Below are 25,145 nucleotides of genomic sequence, written 5' to 3' on the forward strand. Positions count from 1 at the left end.
TTCTTCTTGGGATGTCAATTACTGGAAATACTGAGTAGGCCGGGATTAAATTTTTAAAAAATGTATGCTAACCTCAAAACCCCACAGTACAAATCTTGAGGAGTTTCAGGCGGATACCCCTACACGATCTGCAACGAATCAAATGCAATAGATGGATCTTACATTGGTAGGACAATCAAACCGTGAGCCTCGTATCAACCATGGTTTCAAATCAAGTGTTTAGTACATTCTAGGACGTTGTTAATGATAAATTTGCACTATAAAAAAATGCACGCTATCGGTAAAGATGATCAAAGACCAAAGAAAACGATTTCGCAAATAAATAATACCCAGAAAAATATAAACAAAATGAATTGTGTTTTTAAGAGAGGTTCTTTGGAGTGACAAAGTTACATTCAAATAAAGAATTGAAGGACAAACGGATATTACAGAGGAACACTCTGCGAATTTACTAAGAATTTCTAAGATGAGTTTGTTGTTTTATTCCGCTAATAGACAGCCTTGGTATTTTGTGTTACAGCATAATGCGATTCTGCCAAAAACGCAGTGTCTATTACACCTTCACGGGGACAATGTTTTTTTCCCTGGTACAGCTGCACATTTGTCACATCAACACACAAATGATGTAAAACGAGATTTTGATACGGTCTAGCTACACATTTACTCGCACAGAAATGTAGCAGAGTATTGTACTACGAGATAAGTTATTTAATGCTATTTGTAACTATAATTAAAATAAAATTCAATTTGGGGTCAAAACCACTATAAATCGGGCATGTGTGCATTGAACTACTGAAATTGGGAGACCTTTTAATTCACAGAAAATAAAAATAATACATTTTTAGCTTTCGTATTAAAGGCATTCTGATTATTACTTATGAGCGCGTCAGCAGTAAAAAGATTCACCGGGTGATCCATTTTAAATTTTGGAAAAACAATACCAGTATCTTTGAAGCACGATTGACGAGACTACGATATGCTTACGCGCTTCTGAGGTGTCGGGCAGATCGTTCTGAGACATTTTATACAATCCAACTTATCTGACCTGCTTGCCATATCTATATAGCCACTGTTCAATATGTATGGAGAGCTCTCATGCAGAAGAACTTGGGTCACTTTTTTATTGACTTTTAACGACGTATTCTTCCTGAATCCCCTTAACCCCAGGAAATGTCTTGGGAAACTTCACAAAAGTCAGTCAAAAGGACAGCAAACGTTGAAACGTTGAAGTCTTTCTGAGAGCTGGAAAAAGACCTCTGGGAGCAGATATCCCGCAGACGGGATCCACGCAATTCAGTTTAAAAATGCACTTAATTGTATTAGTAGTTATACCTGAACGAAAATGTTCTTGTTTAATTCGCGTATAAAAAAAAACCGTTGATTTTCTCACTTTTAGCCAAACTTGATCTAAGCTCGGCTGCATGAAAATCTTTCTTTTAGTTGTTCCATCTATTTTGCAAATAGTGAGAGAATACAGAGCGAATGCAAACGACTTCAACATACGGACATGCATAAAGAACAAGTGCAATGCGTAAGCGGCCTCTTGACCCTCAGACAGGCAAAGGATACGTACCAGGACTGAGACGGAGCAGTCCATAAAGCAACAATGGCACAAATGCACCAGCAACGACCTAGGGGAAATAGAAAATCTGGCCGTATTTCACCTACTAAAGCTTAAACAGTATAGAAAGTAGAAGGAGCGGCACAGAGGCCTAAAATCGTGCAGGATCGGCCCTTCAACCGACAGCGCTACCGATGGATATCCAAACAAACACTCAGTCGCACCATAACGAAACCATTGTCGTCGATCATAATCATATAATAGCATTTAGTAGGCAGGGGCTGTTGGGGCTTACCACACAGCACCCCAAAGCTTGGTCGCTCAGTCCGAAACGTCTCGAATTGGAAGCAAAGAACTAGATGCGTGAGATAATGGGAGAATAGCTGTATACTGAGTGTCACTTATTTCCGTGACTAATGCCAAGCTAAAATAGCTTACTCGCAGAGAAGGTACGCGGGGGATAGACAATCAACAAATTAGATGGAACAGCAACGATTTCGATTGCCACCTACTAACTCCAACGCAACTGGTTCCGTATTCCAACGGCGGACGGAGGTAGTTACGGCAGGCTGAGTAGCGGCCTGATAATAGGACTAGATGGAGCTAATATGACCGTGGCGCGGTAGAGGGGCGCAAGGGACTTATTACGGTACACACGTGTTTTTCTAAGTAGGTACGACGATGCCAGAAATATCTATGCATATGGACCAACCGACTTTGATTATGACCTTTAGTTAATTTTTGTTCATTCGCAATGCGAGACGGTCCGCTGATGCTTTTCGCTGATGTCGGCGATGATGATGATGAATAATAATAGTCGGCCGGGATACATCGGCACTGAGAATGCTTGATTATAGTCACTATAGCAGAGTTTGAGATTCTATTTGCAAATAATTACCTTAAATCAATCAGCTCTCATTCGATTTCCGTCAGCCCAGACTACTGCTTTTTCGTGGGTTTGATAGTCATGCTAGGGGTAAAACCGAAACAACCGGCGATCCGCCGTGTTCGGGCCGAATTTACCCTGGCTAGGGTCGTCTCCTTTTTGATGGCCCCTTTTCTCTCTATTCTTCAATCTAATGTATTATCCGTACTTGGTAACGATGGTCGCAGTGTGATTACCGCTGGTAGCCCTTGGTCATTCGTCAAATTCGCTAGCTGAGCGGCTCACCGTTTTCAATTAGTCGTCATATGCCTCTACGACGATCTCTCGTAGAGAAATGTCAGCAATGCGCATGGCGCCTGACGCTTCGGCTGCGGCTATCGTACGCGACGACTATGAACGTGGGTAAAGGCGGCGTGGTCCGTCGATCAGCCAAGCCCCTCGTCTGTTGTTCAGACATTGAGCAACTGGCCGGACAAAATTTAGCTGGCTAGAGCCGAATCACCCACCGTGAGCTATTGAAGGTGAAGGCAACGAGGCTGGGAGGCGAGCAGTGAAAAAGTTAGGCCGAACCTGCACTATGGACGGGAAAGGATTCCCAGTAGACAGGAATCTGTAACAATGATCTTGGGGAGCGGCAGACTGGTAAGAGTGTAGGGAAAACGAAATTAATTCAATAATTGCCTACAGTCACTCGAAGCCGGCCACCTTCGCCGATTTTTCGGATGATAATCGACAATTATCGATTAAGTATGGCTTTTTCGCCGGCGCTGCTATTAGCCTTGCTGGCCCGTGCTTCAACTATGGGCTGATGTATGTACTAAGATAACTTAGGGAACCGGAAGCGACAGGCTAGTGGTACCGCGGGCTAATGGAGAAGAGAGGTATTCTATCAAGGAGCGCAGTCGATCGGAGCTGGATGACTTTAGCTGGGTCCTGGGACAAATAGATAACCGAACTGACGTATTTAGCATCCGCTCAGGTCAGTGCGTGGATTTATAAATACAACATAGGGACGTATGAATTGATCAATCAGAAGCGCAGCAAATTTTCTCGAGGGAAACTTGGCATTGATGTTAATAATGGCGTGACTTACGTACCGCTCCTTCAGATGAAATACAGACTATCGCTTCAAGTTGTCTTAGTCTTTGACATGGTTTGGAATAATATCTGACTTCCGTCGGCTGCGGCAAATACAACAGATATTTTTTTATTCTCAGTAACTAAAATACAAAACAAATAGCAACTGTGACAAGAAGATACAGCTTCCTTTAATAGGCCAACCTACTGAAACACGAATAAGTACGGGTACAACTCAGTTCGAAGCGTTAGGAAAATATTAAAGATCAAGTATCGTACCCGTCTTCTGAAATTAGGGCCAGCTTACCAAAGTCGATATTTAATAAAAAAAAAAAATCGTTTTTCACTAAATTGGCACGATCAGCACACGATCGGTCCCAAAGCGAAACTGCCCTATTGTCGGATCTCACTCTTTCCTCTATGTTTTTTTCTCATTGGAGAGGTCGTGCATCCTTTTCGTTAGTACTTTCTGTTTACTTACAGAACAAAAGCGGGCAAACCAATCATTTGCACGTATTAGACATCGTAAGTCTATTAAGTGTGGGTAACGAACGCTGTATGAGTCTAGGCGAGCTGGACTAACCTGTGCTGCGAGCAGACGGCGAAATAGTATAGAAGATGCTACTAACCCGCTTTGAGTTCGTCTTGCGTCGCTCGAGTGGCCTCATAAGGACTAGAAACCTTATTGTTGGGCCATTTGAGACAGAGCTGATGGCTGAAAAAAGGTCGGCGGCGGGGGAAGGGGGTGCAGGGCAGGTTTGTCCTCCGGTGGGTAGTTGAACGTGGCAGCGAAGGTAGCAATCACTTCCACGCCATTAACTCTCGGCTATTGTCCCGTCCTGCCACAACACTCCTACTCTCGCGTACATGGGTAAATGGGCTACTGTTGTTTGGCTAGCAGAAGTAGTTGGAGCAGCCGCATGCTCTTCTCCCGCGCGGGTCGATGCAGCCAGGTGACGGAAAACGAGGGCACCTGGAAGTCCAAGTAGATACAGAGGTCCCCTTTTCTTATAGATATCAGATCAGAGACGATCTGAGTTAGGTAAGAAAACGCCGGACTTAGACGACGACGTAAAAGGGAGCCTTAGGGACGTTGGCAGCAGTATAACAGCTAGCCCTAATTCTTTTGTTTCCTTTTTTACCCCGTAAAATAATCCTAATGCTAACTAAACTATATCTAGTATCCTGCTGGCAACTTGTAGACGCTTTTTTGTATCTGAAATTGTCTTTCCCCACTAGAACTCAACATTACTTCTATACCGATCAAACGCCTAGAGATAGTACTCAACCGAGCCTTGAAAAAATATTCTGTGATGTAACCATTTCTGGGTATCATAAGCACATTCAAATGTTTCTTTTAAGTTACGAAAATGTCTATCTCAATGGGACTTCTAATCTATGGCACTATTGTTATTAAGCTATACCCTTGATGTGAGTTTTTTAATTATTACGTAGTGTTGGATAGCGCGCTTAAGGATTAGAACACTTAGAACTGGCCTTACAATGTAGCTGACCTACTGCAATAATGAAAAACTCATGTACATACGAGAATCTATGCCAAATACATGGCTGAAGCAATCAGTAGAGGGGGTACAGTAAAATAACATACTTAAGCAAAACCAACCATGATCCTAGTGAGATGAACTAATCATTATTAAATATCAGTTACAGGCTATAGGTCCAGGTCGTTGGTTTAGAATAGTTGATATTATGCTGCGGCGTGGAGATCTATAGCATGTATTAGCTCGAATGATGTTTCTTCCTCACGCAGAACCTACTGTGCACATTGTGCTGTATAATATAATCCACATTACCACTATATATGCTTGACAACAAATTCGACTTTACGCTTCCACATACATGCTCCTTACACACACTGAGCAAACCATTAACAACGATGACTGGTTGTTCTTTTTCATTTTTTTCGCAACGTTGTCAATCAGCAACTCAAAATCCTGCGAATTAGTGATGTTTCCATTGACGTTTTGAGGTAGACTTACTTGACAAGGGTCCAGTGTCTGCTGCCGGCAGATAGGCTGGCCAATTTGGACTGATAGAAGCGCGGAGGAAAACAACTGGCTTTTGGACGCTCCGGGAGGTAGAAGACGACACAGAAAGGAAGAACTAGGTCAAAAGAAATATTTTCAACAGGACATTGATGTCATGTCTAGGGCGTCGGTGAACGGCAGATGGGTGGTGGCAGTAGTAGTGAATCACAGGGCTTCCACGTAGAAGGGCCGTCTCCCTTCGCACAGTTGACCGACCATTCAGGCCAAATCGGACGGCAGACCGACTCATCGTATGAAACGCAATCCGTTACCATCTGATTCCAGACGCTACAGATCATTGTCAAGGCGTTGTCATCTTCCCGACTGCAAGCCATGATAGACGATAGCAATAACTGATTCACAGAATGATGGGGACTGAGTCTAAGACAACTGGAATATTCCAAGATTCGTTCACTCCATACTAATAACGCAACCAAGCTCTTGACAAAAAATACAACAGTTAGCTTTGGAACAATGAAAATGTTTTTTTTTTTATTGCCAGTGCATGAGTAATTACAAGTAGCACCATGCTACAATCTACAATTGTAGCTCGATTAATGAATGCAATGACAGCAGGCAAGGATAACCAAATAATCTGCTCAAAACTAGACGTTGCAGTGCTACAGACGAGGTCTAATAGCAACAGTAAACAAGGTAGACGATTATCAGCAGTACTTTTTTACTGCTGCTGCTTTAAATATACCTCAGATCCCTTTGTCTTCCACGAAGTCAGCCAGCGTCGCCTACGCAGTTACGGCCATACTATCCTTATGAAGCAAATCTCTGCATCTCGTTGCAATTGTTTAAATGCAATACATTGGCTGCGGTTCAAGCCGAGCGCGACTGCTCACCCAGGGCCTGATCAGCAGCACTGCTGTGACCCGACTTGTACGTGTTTGTAGTTTTAAATGCAATACATCGTCCATACGAAAATGAAGTGTTTGCGTGCTTTGAATTCGCTACCTGCTTGCGCTTGTTATTCGCTTATTTACCCCTACCTTGTCTTTACGGGCCTCTCTCAGCCTTCACTTGCCAAATACTCTTATTTGACAATTCCAGTCACCAGCTTGGAGTTATCGCGGGTTATAATGCCGTTATTCTCGGAGGGAACAGCCGTTCCCATCTCAGCAACGTCAACTTGGGCAGGTACCTGCCCATCCAAGCCTGGACGTCCTTACCTCCCAGCAATCTACAGCTTGACCGCTCCTAGAATTAAGGCCGCAGTAGAGGTTGTCAAATGGAGCGGCGCAAAGACAAAATTGGGACCAGAGATACGGCAAACGAAAGTGCTAAATATAGCGGGAGACAGGGAGAGCGGTAATGGGAACTGACTATGAATACTTACCCATTAATCTAGCAGTTACAAGTGCTCCTAATCGTGTGTATTGGTGACAGATACTAAGGTGACTCCAAACACTATGTCTCCGCGCGTGCCGCTTCATGCGCATCGCTCAGAGCAGTATAACATCCTCCGTAGCTGCTAATTGTCAGAGCGGTGGCTAGCTACGTAAATACGCACAGCAATACGCGTATGCAATAACGCTATTGTCCTAGTGAATGTGACGCCGGTCGCACGGCATACGGAAGTGAGCACGGCAATTTTTGCTTTCAACCCAACGTTCTGACCTGAGCGGAGCTTAGCGCAAAAGCGGTCGCAAGCAGAATTCGTGTTTTACAATGTGCATTTATCTACAACGTTTATGTGTGAAGGAACGCGTCCAGGCTTGCCGATATGCCTCTACTACTAACCTGCCTAATTATCTGGAGGACCCCTAGGGGGAATTCATTGTTACCGGTGGCTTCAGCTTCAACGGACTTCATCTGCAAACCAGCCGAGATGAGCGCATAATGCATATTTACTTGAAAGCCTTGCTGACCGTGGAAGCTTAATTTCTCCGGCCGCGAAGCTGGATGAAAGCTTCCATTCGTCTCCAATCTGGTCCATAACAATCCCGATGCTGTTGCCGACCGCTGACCCATCGCCCCCGCCACACCTGACCCTACTCCAAATGCTGTTGTTTCCTGCCCGTCTGCTCTTAGATTCTAACGACAAAACTCAGTCGTACATAATTCTACATATATATGAATTCGCCCGCAGGTGCCTAGAATGAACAAATAATCTACTGCTACCGGCGGGCAAGAGCGAATGTGCCTCTATTAGAATGCTAAACTACACTGAGCACCTGTCCTTTTGCCTTGCCTATTCTCTGTTCCTGTATATAAACATGTATATTTATATATTGCGTGATTCTGTGCGTGACGGGGTTGAAAAACAGTAGAATAGGTTCTCTTGCCTGCCTGTGCGAATTTGCCTAAACGAATCCTAAAGGCATACGGAGAGACAGATGATTTCGTTTGTAAAGCTGTCCGTGCGAAATGGAGATACCCGTGGTGTACATGGAGTATAGAAAGGATAACGATTTTTGTTGGCTACGTATCTATCATTTGCATTCAATAAAGAAGCAAAATATCGTTTCTATTTCTATTACGTAGGACAACGGCTTTTTATTGTTTGTTCCGCCTTGCGCATTGATGAACGACACCCTCCGAGCGTTGACGTCGACTTGTTGTGTCACGGCAACTGCAGTTGATCTAGAACGGTAAATTTATGATCGTAAGTAATGATACGCATCGATTTGACAACGCCTACCAGGGGTACTAATGACTTAGCCTTTCATCATAAACAACCATTATTAATTGAGTTACTGATCTTGCCGCTTTAAACCACCTATTATGGATAACCACTACTACTTGTCACCAGACGATGACGCCTCGCGCAAATCTAATGCACATCTAGTACCAATTTAGTCTGTTTCGTCTAGCAGCAACAGAACTGATGGAACTTGTTAGAAACTAAACCTTTTGGCAACTGATGAAAGCTGAAGGGCCTTCTTAGGTTGGTACCTCTATTTAGACATCTTGCCCGTCTGCCCGGCTTCATGCCTAATACGTATGGGCATCTTATCAAAAGTCCAGTTATTCCTCTTTGACTGGGCATAATTTGTAAAGAGGATGACGATCCATTGGGGTATAAATCTAATCAGGCCAGCCAGGCACGCGTGCTGCACAAAAAGGTTAGAGCAATTCTTTCCTGCAGTTCTCTTGGACAATGACACAAATTCAGTTCTTTTTTTCATACCAAGTGTTTATCATTACTTTTCACTTGGTTTAACGCCATTGCATTGTTCAATGTGAGCACAAATTAAAAATGATAGTTCATCTGTACTGCACAGGTTATCCGTGGCAGATCACAGAACTAATCGAAGTTATCAACGATACGACCAAAATAATCACTTATATCTAATTCTAAAATAATCTGATATAATAACATGATGTAAAGGCTACTTTTGTTCTTATCTGTCATATAAATCATCAAACTGAGGATTTTTCCATACAGTCGATTTGCCAACGCATAAAAGCAGCGGTCGTGAACGTTCCAGCGCATTTAGGCTTAGATGTAGCCACCTCGGTCTACTTTTTTAGGAAATATAAAAAATCCAATCGTTTCTAAAAGAAGCAAAAAACAGAAGAGCAATGATATAAAAATTTGTCTCAAGCGTACTCGCAGTAAATAGTGTGGTGCTTTCTTTGGTCCGTCTCCATCTTTAACAAGATGCTAAATAAACATAAGGCAACGTTTTTCTATTCGCAAAACATAAAATATAACTTCGATTTAAAAGTAAATGTAGGGTTAACATTAAGTTCGTTGTGCATAGTCCTTGCCAAGTTACAAGTGAATAATAACTATACAAGACAACAGTGATTTGTTTTTTTTTTGTAGTCAAAAAATTGCCATTTTGTTGTGGCAAGTTGTCATGAACCGTCGCCGTATACCGCGTATATGTGCGTATCAGCTACAACCGCTAGGCCATACATCAATTAGTCAACTAGCGGACACCCATTATTATATAAGAGCCGTTAGACATGAAAGAATCGTACCAGCCCAGTCTTTCGGTCGGATTTATAAGCTTCTTATGCGCATTCGTTGACGGAGTTTCGATCAATCCGTAATTGGCGTACCCATACAGTCACCATAAGTAAGTACGATAGTATAAACACGACTCCCTGCTACTCTCCGACAAGCTGTGAATTGGAACAGGGATGAAATCTATTTTGAACCGGTTCAGACGTGGTCAATTCTACAAGACTACTTAGCAAAACATTTGAATAGCTAAATTCGTGCAATTGCAAGCTCACTCATTTGCGGACTAAGAATTGACTTATGATATATACATCTGTATTGAATTCTAGAAATGATCATGGAGGGCGGACCTCCATAAAAGTAAACTTGATAATCCTTATTCTAATTTGATGTTTTTTTGATAGAAAGTTGGGTTTTTAATGGCTACTTTTTGAATGATTTATAATATAATTTTTGCCTTTTAGCGCGTTCGTAGTTATGCCTGTCGACATGTGTCATGTTGTCACTCGTAAAAAATCTCATAACATCTAAGCGCTTTTGAATACACAGACCCCCATGGGGTGCTAAATCTGTTCTCGATTTTTGCCTTACCTCCACGTCATGCATGTGTTTTGTCCAGCGTCGTGAGTAAACTTTTACTGTTTACTCTTGTGCACACACCTGAGACTTCTAAGGAAGTTCGTCGTGCTAAGATTGCGAAACCGGAGAGCCTCTTGAAAAGCTCTACGTGGTAACACAGCAGCCTTCTGACAGGTTCATGTGTTCAAAGAGAGGAACCGTAGGTGCACGTTGTGAACAGACGGTGAACCAAGGACCTGTCTTCTCTAGAAATGTATTTTACTGCCTAAGTCAAGCCACTGCATGAACAACAGTTCCAATACGGGAACGGACGTAAAACGTGTACCTAATGCAAGCGAAACCCGAGGGCAAAGCGACTTGTATGTTTATAATGGTGTATCTAAATAAACTGTACACTAAAAAAGCTTTATCCGTGAAAGGAAGGTTCTATTCCAGGAAACTTATCTACAGGATTCCACGAAATCCGTCAAATGACACGCTTAGCCAAAATACATGGGAACTAGCTTCGAAGAAACTGAACAAAGCTCACTGGCCTGGTTTTGTTTTGTCATTATGTTTGGGTAAAGCTATGTTATGAGAAGCTTTTTTACCGGATGGATAAACAATGCAATTGGTGAACCGAAAAAAAGTACAGCGCCATGTAATTAAAAAATACTGTGTCTCTACAAATATAATAATTAGATATTATGAACGATATATTATCTCAGGCCGTCAGTTTTGTTTTATAGGCAACTACGTAGAGCATATACAAACTTCCCTTTTTCGTTTGACGCTTATGCCTTTAGACATTATTTTAGATGTGTCTTACTGGATTCATCTCAGCCTTCTAAATCAGACGTATCAAACGACACGGTAACAATATTCCGTAGTAACATTTTGTCAATGCTGAAATTTAAGCCAGCGACAACAGAATATTAAACATTAGCGCAGTAACGTACGACATCCGACAGCTATCCAAACCACGTCACTACCCACATAGACATTTTGCACCTACGTCAGATGAAGCCAGCCTCTATGTTTTATATTCTGAAAATCGAGTAATAAAGATGCCATTAAATCAGCCACATCTGCTTACAGAAAACGTTTCTCAAAACCCATCTGTGTGAAAATGAGGTTGAAGGCACTTCTGGCTTAAGGTTTTACATAATTTATAATACACATAGGAAAAAAACCAGCGAATAGGCAGCATCAGGCAATGGGCATTATGCTCTTCATGGAAATCAATCAAATTTTTTATTGAGGTAGTAGATCCATTCATATCTTATACAATAACGACAATATAACAACACGGCCGAAAAGGTTACAGAAGCATATATATAAAAGGCTAATCTCAGCTTAATGTTTTTCGTTTGAGCTTAGCCGCAATAAAATAATCCTACGTCGGATGGCATCGCTGAACCACGAAAGGGTATACAAATAGAAGCAACAACTGCAGGCCCAGTCAACGACGATGGCAATGCTCAGTCGACAAACGCCTTTTTTGCGCTTTGGGTTCTCCTGTATGCTTGCCCGCCTCTCGGTTTCTTCTACCTTTCGTTTTTGGGCGATATCTGCAACTATCTCATAGGTACTCATTTCCCCATTCCTCTTGCTTACCGCGCTCTAGTCATCATCGCTAAGTACAGTAAGTAGGCGCGAGCCATCCTCGGCAAGAGAGCCACCGGATTTATGCAGATCAGCTCCGACGTCCTCTGCGTTTCCCATTCGGTTCAGCAGCTTCCATTAGGCTCCATTGGGTTGCCTGTTTGGCCCTGAGCTGTGGCGATTCCCTAGCTTTTTCCTTTCATTCTTGGTTGAATCTAGCCCACTTTTCAGTTCCCAGCGGTCGGCGATAGCGTCACCAGTAACAGGAGCGTAAATTGTGAAGAAGGTTTCAGGCGGCGCTGCTTCTGCGACTGCAGCTCGAACGACACTCAAAGACCTAGCATGATTGAAGCCTAGCTGAATGAACGCGAAGGAAAAGAATTGCGTGGGGGCGCAAGGGGCGCCGACTTGGTGTGATGTAGAGTAGTATGGAGCGGTTGTACTCTTGTCGCTGATGCCGCCGTTCCTGCTGCTACTACTTCTATTACTACGATGACTGCAGCTGATGTCGTTGCCGCCGTGGTTGGATAATTCAATTACTAATAACTAGGCCTGCTGCCTCCGGCTCGCTCCTACTGCTGCTACCATCGCCTCTAGTCCCAGCGAGTGCTTAAGGATGCGCGCGGCGGTGTCTGGCTAGCTGCAGCTGCCGTAGTCATTGGGCGGTTCTACGGGCATTCCGTTAGTTCAGTTCACCCTTTTCGCCCGCAGCTTACTACCCAAACCAGTCGCAACGAACGCCACCCCCACCAGTCCCGTAAGGGGTAGCAAGCTAACTGTTCTAGTTCTTTAGCTGACGGTGCTGCTTCACTATAGTCTGCGTCTTTACAGAAGGAGGAGACGAAGAAAAGCTGTGTAAGGACAACGAAGTGCAATGAGAAAGCGAAGAAACCGTCAAAAGAGGCCGTCTTTCGCCATTACAGTTCTTTCCGCTGCTGTTGCTGCTGCCTGCGGCGATGCCTCCGTTGCTGCTTGGCCTTCCGATGCCTTTCCCCGAATCTGCCACCTGCGGAACAAAAAGAAGACGACGAACAGAATCACACAGCAAAATGAGAGCAAAAGGAGAAAGCAGGCGGGAGGCCAGCTGTTGTGAGAGTCACTATCGTCGTTGCTGCTATGACAGGCGGCCTGCAGAAAACCGTCGGAGAGGGGGGGGCCTAAAGGGCCTCAGGAAGGCTGCCACCGCTACTTACGTTCAAAACACAAAAGATGAGGTTCATGTTATTCGAACACTTGTCATGCTCTTGAATTGCTCGCTTATATCACGTATAAGGTGTTAACAAAGACATGCGAAAGCATTGTTTAAATACTCATTTCTTCTTTACCAGTTGGTTCTTTATATGTATGCATGCGATAAAAGGACGACTACTGATAACTCAATTCTTATATATATACATCAATAATTGTAGATGTTTATTGAAACCATGTTGTTTGATTAGTTACGTGTTCAATTATACATTTATTCAAAAGCTCTTCCAACGACATGGCTATCGTAAGTTAAGTTCGGTATTGTTCGACCGCCTTAAAAATCAATAAGATCCGTATGAGACGTGCGAAATAGTGTGTGGAAAAAATGAAGGAAAAACCAGTCCGTGCCATGACGCACAAATATTTCTATATGTATAGATTTGCTCTATGAATGAACTCAATAGGTCAAAGTCAGACTAATCATTCAGAGAACGAACCCCTGAATCCGAGTGGCTAAATCGACCAATGTTAAAAAATACGAGTTTTTTTAAGGATTTTTAGTTTTTTTAGGAGGCTTTCTTATAGATTATGTTGAATAGGCATACATTATGGCATATTTAAACCCGATGCAGTTTAAAAAAGAACTAAATAAATCACCATGAGAACTGTTCAGTGTTGGCATTTTAGGCGAGCGATTTAAAAATGAATTCTAAGCTAAGGGAATTTTTGATTGGAATCAATTTTCGTATATTTGTTATCATCGAAATAAATACACGAAAATTAATTCTAACCCAAAAACGATTATAGAAAACCAAAGGAGGAGTGCGGGGAGTCACGAAGTTCGTGGGAAGTCTGGACAAGAAAGGAGTTAGTCGGTTCGTATAGTTGGTAGGTGAGTTGGTACAAGTGAGAACTCGTTTGTACGCTTGGGCGGAACCGCCACGAATCGCTGCGGCCAACGCAATCGAGCCTCGCGCCCCATTGAACGATTCGACAGGATGTGGATCTACGGCGCGATGCTGACTGGAGGATAAAACGCGGTACGACTGCGGGTGGGGCCCTTGCCATACAGACAGACAAACTTAGCCCGGAGGCTCGTCATGGAGAAAGATGGGAATATGAACAGAGTCGAGGACAACGAAGGTGCATAAATATTTGATTAGAACGGAGCGAAACTCGAAAACCAAGGAAGGGCAAAACGGAGACGAAAAAAGGAGCCCACAAACGAATTCAATCTGTCGCCAACTTGCACTCACCGAAGCCAGAGGGGGAAGGGATTCCATAAGGGCCCTGAGCTCAGAATTGTGGGGAGAGGCATTGCTTAGGTTGTACGACCTCCATCTAATGCTTGCACCGCTTCGTTAGGGCGTGGGTGGGTGGGTGGGTTGACCTGCTTGCTCCTGTCTTCGTCTTGAAGGTACCTCAGTCAGCCATGGCGTGACCAGGTCTGATTAGAATTGGCGCTCGTACGCATCCGAATTCTACTATCGCTACTATAGCCGGACTGACTGAGTCAATCTGTGCACTTTTGTGTAGTGTTATGCTCTTCAGAAGTCTGATTCCACCAGCTGACACTCTCGACGCAGTGGACTCCCCTTGACGTCATCTCTGTAGTGGGGCCGTCTGTATCAAAGGTCGAAAAAGGTCTGGCGGGCCAAAATATGCCAGTCAACGACCGACAAGCTCCTACTTGTTTCCATTTAAAATCCAACCGTCACCAATTCTTAAGCGGAAAACGGCAACCAACATCAAAACTCGCAGACAAAGCGACGCCTTTTTGCCAAGTAAAGGTCTTTGCTCCACACGCTTCTACAGGAGAAACAGTCAATAATGGGACAATAACGGACCGAGAAATCCGCATCTGAATGCTGCGGTGCCGACCAATTCAGCCGCTCGACTATCTTTTCCTCCGTCAGTTATGTCTGTAGTAGAACAAAATTAGTAAGATGGAAGAAGTAAGAGGAGTTGCGGGCTCAAGGCGGAGCCGCCAAGTAATCGTTGTTGAGTTGAGTGCCCATAATCATCACGCTTAAAAAGTGAGACTAAGATGTCTTTTGTTAGGTTATTGTAACTATTCGTTTTTTATAACTGCAACTTGTTGTTTAATACCGTTAGTAAATGCCCTCCGCGCCGGCTGAACAGCTTACTTGAAGACCGATCCTACGGTGCCATGTTTTTTGTAGCACAAATATATTGCAACAATAGACACGTGCTAAAGTGAGGTATTATTCACTTTGTTCAATCAATGTACTAGGAGGCAATGAATACGATCAAATATAATTGTCTATCTTTCTCGACACACAGAAAATTTCCTATTTACCGTTCGTAAGTCCTAAACTATCCCATTTGATAAATTGTTTATCCGCGCTATAATTTTGGACGCAATATGCTTATAAAAAGAAGTCTTGATATAACACAGCTGTTATGTACCTATGACACGTTTCGAAATAGATCATCGAAACATAATTGATGAAGACGTTCCGTTGTCTATTGTCTGCATATTTGCATACATCTGTTCATGGGTATTTTAGCAATGACTTAACGGACACAAAAGCTGTTGGACGTTTCATGACCATTTTTTGCATATGGAGGTAATAGGTCCATAACATGCGACGTGTGTCGTAGAACGTAATCTAGAGCAGCAGAAAATTGGCAGGATCGCCCTCTGAACGAAATCTTCAGACTTTGGCAGGGAAGAAGCCAAGTGACATCCGTCTACCAACGTGACACGAAAAAACGGCCTGAACTCAACAAAGAATAGGCTTTTCTCGGCTGTGACAATTTCAGCAATACTATTTCAGGAATAGTACTTGCGATTGCATCCAGGAAATACTGGCTTGATGTTCGAAACTGCTGTATCTGGTGTGCTTGCTGGATGGGAAGCAACGTTACCTTCAGAGAATACGTGCTTGAAATATGGTCGTATAACAATAGAATGACTCGCTGTGGCCGCTGAGCTTGCGGCAACCTGGAAGATCAAGTCATCACAATTGACTGCCTAAAAAAAGTGTACACCGAATGCACATAATACAAGCTAACTAAATGCTCATTTGTCTGTTTAACTTATGAAGTGTACTTTTGTGTGCGGCATCTCGCAGATTCGGCCGGTCGTTGGTGCAATAAAACAGATGGCGCACAAAATAATCATGATCGGAATTATCGTCGACATATGTACAGCAATAATATCAGAAGACGCGATAACACTCAGAAGTGATTTCACCGTGAAACTGTAAAAGTTCCTCAATAATAAATAATTATCCGGACGGTACCTCGTCTTATTTTGCCGTGCGAGGAAAGGGACTCCTGGCATGATGTTGGCCGATTCGACACGTTCAGATTTTGGCGGCATTTACTGATAAACCGAAGCAAAAGACGCTCACGCTATATAACGCTGCAAGATATGGCATATTTCGATCTCAAGGCGAACGGACGGAAAAACGTGCGCTCAGAGGCGTATCCATCATAGTTACATAGCGAAGTTTCGGAAAATATCAAACGAAACAGATTGGGAGAAGTTTATTTTTTCCGTACATTTCCAACTAGGCTGCCAAGTTCCACGTACGATAGGAACTTCAACTAAATGTAAACAGATAGTTTTAGGAATCTTATCAGTCTGCAAGACGTCTAGTACAAAAGAAAAAATTACATTTGCTATCTTGAACTGAACTTGATGCAGCTGTAGTGCAAAGACAGTCTAATGAAGCATTGAATCTATTAAGGGGTAACCTATTTCACCAAGGAAGAACGGCTAAGGGACCATATGGAAATTTATGGATAAACACGTATAATGACGAGCCATTTTTCCATTGAGTTATAACCTCACCAAACGTATCCGTGGTGATCGAATCTTGCATCGTGAAAGGGTTTCGCGGGGGACACATACAGAATAAATTATTTGGTATTAGACAACATAAGCGGTTTTAAAACTTTACGCAGGCGTAGAAAGAAACCTTGTCGGCTAGCTTGTATATATAATCGGTCACGATCATGTCCTTATTTCTCCTGTGTGTTTAAGTTTTTTTTTTTTACTAAAATATTTTTGGGCGACGACAGGTGTTATGAAAATGTATACAGGATTTAACTTTATTCTTCATTTATACACAATTAATGTATATATATATATATATATATATATTCGGACAACTTTTTCTCCGAGCGCAGATGTTTAAAGTTACTAGTGCTAGTCAGTACACTATCAATAAAACACAAACGTCGATAAATATTTATCTTGCTCAATTGCAGATCTATCATCGTAGTGTAGACTTTACTCGTGAGGTATTCGTATGAGGAAAAAGCCTTAGCATTAGGTAAGCTATTCTATCTCTTCCTCGAATAAATTTATTTGCAGGGCTCCGTGTACCCTGTTCGTATTTTTCCAGCTACCATTCGAAAGATAATTTCCTTCGGTCCGAACCATCTTCATTGCTAGCATGTACCATTATTAAAACGTAAACTGAAAATGAATAATTATAGTAAATAACAAATTCGTAAATAGCAATAATAAATAACAATGATAAATATGTGTGTGTGTATACTATTTATGGAAGTGTATCGCTTACAAACCGTTTTTCGGTGTTATGTAGCCGTAGAATTTTGTGGTGAGGCCTGGCTTTTGTGTGATGGTCGTATTAAATGTTGCCATTTCCCGACTTAAACTCGTTGCTCCATTCGAAGTTTCATTTGCCATACTTTGTTATCGAATCGCTTTTGTGAATATTGTCTGACATATGTGCCTTGCAGAACGCTGAGTTCACTGATAATTCGCTTCTTTGAATTGATGATCGCTTTATTAACGTCTCTTTCTTGGTACGCGCTGTATCGTACATCTTTGCAGCCGTTGCGAAACATCTCGCGGTCCATCCGATCCAGGTTAAATTCTATTACAGCATAATTTGTTTTACATAGCTGAGCCTTCTAGGATGGCTTTGCTTATCATATATAAGCCGAACAATGCAAAATTTCATTAAAGAGTGATCCGAGTCGATTTAATTAGGAAATACCTCAACGCTAGGCTGTGAGTGTCATTGCGTACGATACTGTCGAGGGGAAATGTAGTAGTACTCCTCCTGATGGAATTCGTAACGATTGGAATAAGCCTATGAGCGACAAGGAGGTTGAGGAGTATCTCTTGCTTGAAATTCTCCCGCACGTACTCCTCAGACGTTTAGCATATTCCAATCGATTCGCGCCAGGTTTAGATCACTATTGAATAACTATAGCACTGTCACATTTTACCATTGTTCCTGGTTGTTGGTGTCAGCATTCGCTATATAAAGTCATTAGCTGTCCTATAGGCCAGAAGTAGACTAATACGATCTGTATTATTTAGTACGAGAATGTAGTAGTTCTTTCAGGTACGGCTTGTTCTGATCTGATGTGCCTCTGGATCAACGTTTCTAACGCAACGTCTACAGCAGATAAGTGTCGTTTTAAATAATTGTGCATCGCATTCCGAAATGTGCCGTGTACACTTTATCAGTTACTTCTTCCAACGTCACTTACATTAAGGCCTAATGCGGGGTACTTAATATTGAAACTGGTGACCGGGATTTGACAGGTACCGCATGGATAGGTCGAAAGCACGTTTATAGACGACCTTCGTGGTCACGTGAGCCAAAGCACTGCGACGGTAGACTCTTTGCCGTGAGACTACTATCATTTGTGGGGTTATTTAACGCTTATAAAAACAACCACGTGTGAAACAATACATACGGATCTGGGCTAGACCATTTGCCGGACGCAACAGGCTTGCCCGACCTCTGTTTCTAGCATAAACGATGGCATTACGGAGGATTGTTGTAATATATGTCGGAAAATACCTAGTTATTATCTTGTAGGCATTTCATACGTGGAATCTTATATTCGGTCTCTGTAAACCTTGTAGCTTTACGTTAAACAAGACACTTGTGGGTGACCGATAACAAATACTACTATGAGGAATCGCATAAAAATGAGCAAAGTCGCATGCATATGTTTCTTTCCCCTTTTACGGCATCTTCGGTCTAGTGGAACTAAATTTGTTTGCCCTTAACTAAAGTAAAGAATTTTATTAGAAAACAAAAATCTGTAGTTTTTCGCATTCAAATACCATATACCGAAAAAAAAAACTGACAAAATTCAGTCCTACAAGAGGTCGCTAGCCTCCTACTTACGTATCGGGCAACTTAGTTACCGTAAATAGGAAAAAAGAACTATGAACAGTTTATTTGTGGAAGTGCGTTTATTATGCTAAAAATATAATGAGTACAATACACATGCTATAATATAAACCGAAAAAAGAACAATTTTTTAGTAGGAAATTTCGTGCAATTATTGTACACTTTTGGAACTGGCTAAATCATCCAGTATTATATGTATATATATATATATATATATATTATATATATAGTAAATATATATATATATGTATATCTATTTACTAAGTTGCAGACAATATCTGAGGTCATTCGAAAGAGATGAAAACATTTCACTGGATTTGGCGCTGTATCAGTTGGAAAAATAGAGTAGCCTGTTGACTTTCGCCATATCAAACAGAAGGCTCGAGACGAGGCACATGACATCCTGCGAGCTAAAACTAGCGGCCATAGAAAAACAAGATCACAGCAGCTAATATTTCGTAGAGTCTCTTCGAAGGCAGGATTGAATTTTACCCTGGCAGAGAGCATTATTTCTCAAGACATGTAAGAGATACATAAACATTTTATCAATAAACATACCTATTTTCGCCTGCGAAATAGTTCACCCATGTTCATAATTAGATAACTGTTACCATTCACACTGACGTTATTAATATAAAGTCTAGATTTATACTGAAATGCACATCTAAATGTTTGCCGCCTACAATGCGCTGTGTTTCTACGCTATATGCAAGTTATATCAAATTTACTCTAACTTAATTTAGCTTGTCTGAGATCTACCAACAAGGTACACCGACGATAGAAGAAATACCCTTTCTTAAGAAGCACCATAACCCGTACGCATCCACAACAGAATAGTCAATGGCACGTTTATAGAAACGTGCCCCTAACGAAAGTAACCCAAGTAACGAACGACGTACTTGAAGCTTCAGATATTTTAATTTGATTTGATATGTTCATCTAAACCTCGAATCGCCACCGATACGATTTTTCCATGGAAAAATTGCATCGGTGAGCCGCAAAGCTACAAACGTTCCCGTGTATGCGCGTTGCAGCATTACCTAAATGGACAGCGAGATACAAGTCTTTGTATTATATCTTTTACCCACTTTACGAACTGAGTTTTCTGAATAGTCCCTAGCTTCAGTTATCACTAGAAAAGTTCTTCCGAATTGCTGAATTCTATCCCACTTCTCTTCATATCCGGCCGAAAAAAAAAAAAGAGAGTCTGCTTGAATAATGGTACCGCTTGATGGGCTCTTGGGTCCGGAATGTAGGAACTAAACGAATTTGGCTGTCTGATGCACGCTGCCAGAGCGGACAACCAGCGTGCAGCACGTATGCGCGAAAGTGTTATTCCAGGTCTTATTCCCAGCCGGTACATCAAACTGCTTGAGCTAGCTATATATATATATCATAACAGGCTTGACAGTGCCGCAGACTGCTTTTACTGTTCACTACTGATTGCCTTCCTACTTTTTGAAATGCGTCTGTCGACACAGCATTTGGCCAAAACGACTGACGGCCAGTTTGATATAGCCAAATATACACACTAACTGACGAGATTTAGATGTTTATCAGAAGGAACAAAATCGACGAAGTAATACGCAGTAAAGCACGTAAGAAAGTGCACTGCAATAGCTCTACGGATTTACAAAAATAGCATTTGGAATAGAATATCTTTCTACAGGAGAAGTTTTACTTAAGAAGCCAGATACATGCGCTATAACTTCAAGGTATTAGAAATGCACAGATGAGTGAATGGACCTATGGTGATCGTTGTGGCCGTAGCAGTTGTAGTATTGAATAGATGGCAGCGAAGGTTTGAGATTCTAAACTTTTGTTGCCATCATTCAAGTAAGCCACAGGGAGTCAAGGGCCGCTAGCGGCAGTGTCCACTGATCATCACATACGCCTCCCTATAAAGAGGAACACAGGGATGAGGCGACGCAATGCATCAAAAAGCTCTCGTCGACTGTATAGCCTTCATTGGCTCTAGTTTTGTGCCAGTAACAGTGCTACGTGCAAGCTAGTGAAAACCAGCTACAGCTGCTACTGTTGCTAGTAATATTTCTACAGCAGCTGCCGTTCAGAATTGGGCAACTGCAAAATACAAGCACATCGCCTGAGCAAAAAGTTATGGGTTTTTGAGATTCTTGCCTCTCTGTCCGCCCGTTCGCCTGCTTGCTGGTGTTGCTGCTGCTGGTGGCTGGCGAACTGCAATGCACAGACAGAAATAAGGACAGACAATAGGCTACAACAGTTCGTACCACTGTAGTTTCCTCGATTTCTCGTTCCATAACTGCAGCTCTACGGTCCGGCTGCAGTGCTACATAACAACCACTACCAACCTCTTCATCTATAACAATGAATTTTATTGTACCGCCACAGCAGGCGCGTATAGAATCAGAAAAACACGCGCTCGTACCAGTACATACGTTCACGCGCGCCCATAGACTTAAACTAGCACGAGACGTGGAACACGCAGCGAGAGAGGGCTCCTAATGGCCAGTCGTGTCGCCCCCCAGACCCCCAAAAAAAGCTGTTCTCTACCGGTCGTTTGCGTATGCTTGCATCTCTTGCGTTTTAAAAATCAGCACTGGCCGCGTTTCCCCATTGTGGACACACGAAGTTCTCTCGTCCTCTAGCTTGCTGCCTACTCATCATATCTACTACCCTCTTTTGCTGATCTACTCAGAGCTGTTCTGCTAAGCCTTCTTTCTAGGCCTGTCAAATGTCGAGGCTTGTTTCTCATTTAGGGCTGTCTGGTCCTGCCCCTTGTTTCTCTGATTGCCTTTCTGTCTGATCGTTACCGCTATCTATTCATGTTGTGTCGGTACGACGGTTTTGCACTAGCCAGCAAGCAAGCTCTACAGCCGCGCTAGCATTGCACGAAATTACGAAGTTTTTGTACTTCGCCGCCTGCAAAAAATAACAAGTGGAGAATTGCACTTTGATGGAGTTATGCTTTGGCGTTCCGATGCCTCAAAGAAACGAAACAGCGTAGCGGCTACGAGAAATATATAGTTCGCAATGCCACGTAGATGGCGCGAGGAGCTGGTGACGCGGTTATAATGGCTGGTAGAGAAATTGAGCTGTTTTTTTTTCGGAGAGCTGACACGGGGTCTTGGTGAAAGACTAGCTAATTCCGTATAAAGACCGTTTAACGTTGACACGTACGCACGTGTGTCTAATACGTGGCTTGAACGGCCACGCCTTGGTTAAAAGAGAGCAAAGTTTGCTGCTTCAGGGCCGTTAACAGCACACGTTACATAACCTGTGTAGATAAGAGAAACGGCTTCAATTCGTGCGTACGAACCTGCAAAGAACGGAACTTTTAGAAGTTGAAGAAGTCGGCCATAGCGATTTCTGAAGAATTCATACATGGATTTATGCGTAAAAATCCAGTGCATCGATCTAAATCAAATATTTTCTTTTCTATAAAGAAACAAACACTAAATAGAAATTTAATTGTGGAAAAAAATTGATATATTTTTAAAAATAGCATATTAAATAACTTCAAAATCAGTGTTAAATAAAAATTTCGGTCGTCCTACCGCTGATGCTGCGATCCTTCTAAGATGCTTAAAAAAGGTGACAATAAATTCTATTTTTAAACTAAATGACAACAGCGGTAATTTTAAGGTTCTTCAGATTCACAAATTTAAATTTTAAAAAAAAAAGACAGTTAGCGAAACAGTAAGAATCTATCGAGGTAGAATATTCCAAAGTTGTAACTACCGATATTTGATCAAGAGCAATCAATCAATCAATAAACTGAATAGCCGAAACGTTTTGAAAAAGTATGTACGCTACGCACGGTCGCACACGCATTGTCTCCTGTCACTTCAATCCAGAAGTCGAAGATAAACAAATTAATCAAAAAGCCTTAGATCCTTCAGTGATTTGTGCAAGGCAAAAATCCAAAACTCAAACAAGGGATACAGGAAAGCCTTAGAAGTTCATAGAGATAAACCAAAATCGCATGACAGACCTACGTAACACAACTAACATATACCACCGACAGGACCGCGTTGATATCACATTATTGCACGCGATATCTAATATATTTGAATAAATCTGAGCTAAGTCTAGGATGGTAAGGACTTTCTAATCTAATGGTTTCCTTGACAGACGTGTCTTGCCAAGACAAAACGCAAATTACCTCATGCGAACCACACGTATCATGCTTATATTTCGACAGGCGTTTTATCCTGTGTCCTAAATAACATTATTCGCTATTATCGATCGTGCGCCTTCAAAAACATCTGGCTACCTTTATGAATGGTGTAATAAGAAATTCTCCAATAAAATCCTTTCACTAGAAAGGGTCACCTTTGAACCTTAATGTAAGCAGATGTGTACACTTAATGGACGTTTCGTTTGCGTATATAGCTACTAGCACAAGCATTGACCAGGCGCTCTTGTCCTTGTCGGGCTCTCCCATTCAACACATTTCATCAAGCGATATGTTTGGTACCACTTCCTATAGAAGGACTCTAGAAAGCATCGATTTTTTAATCCTGTTCGATATGAAGAGACCGGCAGTGTACGCGAAATATGCCGTTATCTATTCGGGCGTTTAAGTATAAGATCTTAATCAAAACGAGTACACCATACTCGCTTATTGTGACACTAAAGCCGACTCATGAAGTAATACCCAATAGGGATAATAATTTCCATTAGGGATTCGTCACTTTTCATAGCATCGGAGTTTGCCCCCTAGACAGCTCAACAACGCGACTTGGAATGCACAGCAAACAGCTTGTGCGTAAGATCTGTGAGTACTAGTTCTTAGAAGCACATTATGAGATTTACGTCTTAGTCCGGCGGAGGTGCAGAGACAACAGATTATACCTCCGTGTTGCTCTGTCTAGACAGCTAATCGTTTGAGTAAACGTACGTTGTAATCAAAATGGACGTTTAATTCTACTAATAAAAAAAAAAAAATACATACACGTTTCTTACTGCGAGATCTGGACGGGGGTCCTGTGACTCTAAACACCCATTCCACTTGCAAGGGCCAGCCCTCAGTGACGTCTTCCCTCTTAGGTGCTTCAAATACATCAGCTGCGTATCGCACTTCTAATGCTGTGCCGGGTATACACTTCGTTAATCACTCATAATGAATATGGCCAAACCTACAGGGTGTGTAGATACTTCTTGGAGTCGTCTTAAACGGTACGCCTTCGCTAGCCCAATAGTTTTCTAATTGAATAGTTTGTCGAGTTCTTCTTCTTCTTCTTCTTCCGCAACGGAACAACAGCCATTAATCGATAAGTTTAATAACAAATATCCGAAATGTCTTCATCAATGAGATGATTAGCTGTAAGCCTCGTGCAGACTCACATAGGCAGGTAGAACGTATTGTTGCTTCATTTTTATTATCCTATTTTTAGTAAATTTATGTCATTTAACATGATTAGAACATTTCAGATTAACATCGATGGTATTTTACATAGGCATAGTTAATGGGCAGTTGTGTCGAGCGCTGGCTATCGTTGACGGCCGCACAGCTTACGTAACAGTCGAAACATTTGTTTATTTCAGACGTTGTGCTTACGATCACCCTTTTTCGAGCGACCCCCCTAGTACTTACTAGTGAAATCGCTAGACTATAAACACCGATATAGATCCCATTTACATATGAGCATTGTGGATTAGTGTTAGCTTTCGCATTTATTTCACGCTCATTGATCTGACGTCGATAGGACCAAAGTCGTTACAGCCATCATAGCACAGCTGTGTCACGCAAAGTGGCACTTATATCAGGTAGAGTGTTCCCTTTGATCGGGTGTACATCGATAATATATTAGGGTGCCATCAAGTTTAGTCAACGAGCTTTCCCTTGGGTGGGGTGGGGTGGGATGGGATGGAATGAACTCGCCAGCGTCGTTGCCCACTGAGAAAGAGACAACTAGCGGTAATCGCTTCTATCGAGCTATCAGCGCGATGTGTATACATACTATAATAGCTATATCGAAGCGCGGCTGGAAAGGCCACCAGTATCCAGTAATGTCGACCCATGTGGACGAGTTTTCGCAGTAATTTTTTGCCCACGTGATGACCAATTTATATTGTACTACAACTACCTGTCTGCGTAGTGTGATTATAAATGAACACAGTTAATGCACTTTTTTAACTACATAATAACCGATATATA

The 25,145-nt window shown here is 42.2% G+C and overlaps 1 protein-coding gene and 1 long non-coding RNA gene across 2 annotated transcripts in view; one reads left to right on the forward strand and one right to left on the reverse strand.

The window, feature by feature from the left end:
- Positions 1–1,011, forward strand: part of LOC111242953 (uncharacterized) — a 29,642-nt gene extending 28,631 nt beyond the window's left edge. Inside the window, exon 6 of the transcript XR_015327327.1 lies at positions 88–1,011. The gene's annotated coding sequence lies outside the window, so the exon portion shown is untranslated. The remainder of the gene's footprint in view (positions 1–87) is intronic.
- A 10,301-nt stretch (positions 1,012–11,312) lies between these two features.
- The window catches only part of LOC147758674 (uncharacterized), a 41,740-nt gene continuing 27,907 nt past the window's right edge, over positions 11,313–25,145 (reverse strand). The window contains exon 3 of the long non-coding RNA XR_015325383.1: positions 11,313–12,842. This is a non-coding gene — a long non-coding RNA (uncharacterized LOC147758674). The remainder of the gene's footprint in view (positions 12,843–25,145) is intronic.

The sequence above is a fragment of the Varroa destructor genome, unplaced genomic scaffold, assembly GCF_002443255.2.
Source record: "Varroa destructor unplaced genomic scaffold, Vdes_3.0 BEIS01000001.1, whole genome shotgun sequence".
NCBI lineage: Eukaryota > Metazoa > Arthropoda > Arachnida > Mesostigmata > Varroidae > Varroa > Varroa destructor.